The following is a 3,976-nucleotide window of genomic DNA, read 5'->3' on the forward strand; positions in this document are numbered from 1 at the left end:
CTTAGCTTTTGGTCAGCTTGGGCGAGCTTAGTGCGAAACAGCTTTAGTCAGATGTTGACTAAGGCTATCAAGCTTGCGAGTTAAGAATTGACGCTTTAAGGGGTCAACTTCTAACTCAGCACCTTAATTTACTCAGAGTCAGTTTAGGCAATTTATATGCTGAGTAAATATGTCAAACAACACATGCAATATATATATATATATATATATATATATATATATATATATTGAGAGAGAGTTTAGAGATTACTCAGTATCACTTATCCTGGTTCGGCCTCTCTGCCTACGTCCAGTCCCCAGAATCCTCCGGGCTTTTTGAATCCAATACTGAGCTCTTTAACGGTAGAGCACAAACCGATTACAAGGCAGTTGAATATGCAAGAGTACCTTCCTCTATTCCTCTACTCAACTCCTACTAAGTGCTACAACCCAGCACCTAGATTTCTCTACCACTGAATGTTTACAACCAAACACTCAACACAACGCTCTCAATGTTACAATTGATAAACACTTGTTCCTTTTCAAATAGAGAACACTTTAGAAGATTACAAGTAATCACTCTAGCATTTACACAAAGAATAGAAGATGGGTGTAAGATCTCTTTTTGTATCTAAGTGCTTTTGTATCTTTTCTCTCTTGTACTTTTCTTTTTTTAAATCGGCAATGATCCAAGTGTTGGGGTTTAGTGTCCTATAGACAATTGTTCTAGGATACAAACTTAATGTAAATGAATTGTTCTTTATATCATTTGTTTAATGAGATATATGTTTTATAACTATATAAAGGCAATCCCTTTCAAGCACTAAATAAAGTCTAATAAAAGGAAATTCGTAAGTTTATTTAAAGTGATTATAAAGTGTTCATACAAGCATGAAGTGAGACAAAACTTTATAGTAAACTGATAAACTTAAAACCACCCCAAGTCAAGTGATATGTTTGGGATTGACATATCACTGTTGAGACTTGTATGTAACAATGTATTCTGTCCGACAGAAAGCTGATCTCACAAGCTTCATATATACAGATATCTGGACAGTTACATAGATCCGATGAAACGTTGTTCATTAGGATTGGGGATCCGATTTGAGATAACAGGATGGGTAGATTCATCATTGTCACCTGTTCATCTCATTGGTATTAATAGGTATAACTAATCCTCAGACTCAAAGGAATATTAATTGGTATTCTGGATTACGGAATGTGATGCTTTGACTCTGGTGTAACACGATCCTTAATAGAGATGACTCTGGGGTGTGAACAGTAGACGTTGGGTATCACATGAAGTAATTGCGGAGTCGTTATATATTGGATTGAGCATTTATCACTCCCGATAAATGGGAGATACATCCATAGATCGCTTGTGGAAGACTCAACTCTAAATCCTTGCAAGGTGATAGCTTAAGAGTAAGAAACACAGATTTCACTTAACCTATCTTTTTGAGTTGACTCGGCCTGTACAAGTAAAACGAACGTCTCGCTATATGTGACTTGACATCACCCATAGTCATAAGATTCAGTTCAAGGATGTAGTTGATAAAGGATCGAATTATACTGTAACTAATACGGAAAGGTTAACGACAGAATCAACCTGTCTTCTTATAGCTCTGGGGGAATGATTACGGACTTGCTAATCACATACTATGTACATCATTCCGTTATGCAAAGATTAAATATAATTCTTTGAAAATTAATTTAATAACGTTGCATACGGCTAGAAGCAATAAGAACCTAATGGATCACACATAAGACTTGGAACCTAAAAGAGAGATAGATGTTAATTAATTGATAGAAGCCCAATTGAGCCCAATAAGGCCCATGGACATAAGGGGGTCGAAATTCATGTAGTGATATACATGAATAATTAATTTGATTTTGTTAATCCTAATTAGATTAGGAATATGAATTAAATTAATTAAGAGATAATTAAGTTAGGAGTTTTAATTAGATTAATATACTCCTATTATTATCCAATAAGGTTATTATTATTATCCTTAATATATTAGATATATAGTGAGATAATAATTAGAAATTCTATTCCGAATGGAATTCCTATTCAGTAACCTAATTCTATCTAACTAGGGATTAGATACAAGAGATTATAAATACCCCTTCCCTTGAGATTTTTGAAATCCAAGCAAGACATACCATACTTGTGATTTTCGAAATTCACCTAGTCCAAGAGAGAGAAAATTTGACACCCCTAGTTCGAGGACGAGATTTCTCTACGGCTTCGTTTGATCAATTAATTTTCATCAATTTCTTTTATCCTTGATCTTGTGTTGATTAGTTAGAGGCAATCTACTTTGGTTGCTATTCAATGGTTGATACTAAATTAATCTTCCCGTCTTTTATTTCGTGTTTGGGAACTCGAAGAAGAAAAACAAACAAAAGGGAGAAATTCGTTTTACTACTCCTACATCAGGTCAGTTCACGATTTCGCGGATTTCCGGAGATTGAACCGTCAGATCGTCGCGATTTTTGGACAGGAGCTTCTAGACATATTCTTCCACGTTTCCACCGAAGGGATTATCGTTTGGAGGTCTGGAAGGTCTGTTTCGGATAGGGGAAGATTGGTAGACAGTTTCTATCTTTTTTGAAGTTGTTGGCACTTCGTTTGCAACGGTAGATAGAACTTCTAAAAGGTATTTCTTCTTATCCTTATTTATATGAAATGACGGTTAACGGATCTTGTGGTTAAATGGAAATAGGTTAAAATTTTTATATTTCCGCTGCTATACCTTAGCCTAATTTCCAACAGTGGTATCAGAGCCATCGTTAAATCCGTTATTTCATATATGAAAATTTAGAAGTTTTTCAATAGGATTGAATAAATATTTATAGTTAGGATTAATTAACAACTTGTTTTGATTAATTGATTCTAAAGATAAATGAGTTTTAATTAATTGTTAATTAAAAGAGATTATGCGTATGTTCCTAATTATTTTGGTTGATAATCATTATAACGAAATCTATTAGTTTTATAGTTAGATTGATAAAATCAGTTTTATTAATTCTAAAGATAAAACGGAAATCTATAGTAGTTTTTCCTATTTTCTGAAAATTGTTTTAAAACCGTTTTAGAACTGATATATATATATATATATATTTAAAATCGTTTTTATATTTAAATATATATGTTTTAGAAATTGATAGTTTTCTGTTTTGATTATCGAATGAAAATTTGTTTAAAAGTTTGTTTTACCAATTTGTAAATCAAAATGTTAAATGAATTAAAATCAAAATAATTGTGACGTGCATAATTAAAGTTTTGTATAGTTATATTAATCTAAAGATTAATATAAAAGATACGAAAACTATTAGAAGTAAAATTGGATGAAAGTTAATTGAGTCTATGCATGTTTGGAGTTATGGACATATTTGGACCCTCTTTAGTCTTTTGGTATTTTTGAAATAGGGCCTGCAAGTCCTGCCTTTCTACTATCTATTGTAATTTCTCCTCTCATCTGATTCCCTTCAATTCAATTGAAGTTTTCTTTAGTAGTATAGAAATTAATATGTAATTTCAAAGCGCCATGGAGAAGACGGAGGACCTAAAGAGAAATATGTAATAGTTAGTATTTCCTTAGGTTTGCCCTTTTATTCCGTCTCTGGCTCGACGGAATAATTTAGATGATATGTCCATAACGCCAATGTATGTGAATGTATGTGTCTGATGTATGCTAAAGCAAATCAAGACTAAGTTAGATTATGAGACCTAAAATAAAATCCCTCATTAAAAAGTTAAGTAAATAAACAAGTTATTAAAATCGGTTGCCCCTCCCTAATATTATAATTCAGCCGGCAGTGCTGAGGGACTTTGGGTTGTTGAGTAAACTCAAGCTCGGGGTCCTTTCGGTAACACCTGAATTATCGAAAATCATTTTTCATGAATATGGGGTAATACTTAAATTAGATTATGATAATTGGATGAGTAAACTCATGTTGTCATAAACTAATGGGCAAGACGGTTGGGATT

This window comes from Euphorbia lathyris, chromosome 10, assembly GCF_963576675.1.
Source record: "Euphorbia lathyris chromosome 10, ddEupLath1.1, whole genome shotgun sequence".
In the NCBI taxonomy this organism is placed as follows: domain Eukaryota; kingdom Viridiplantae; phylum Streptophyta; class Magnoliopsida; order Malpighiales; family Euphorbiaceae; genus Euphorbia; species Euphorbia lathyris.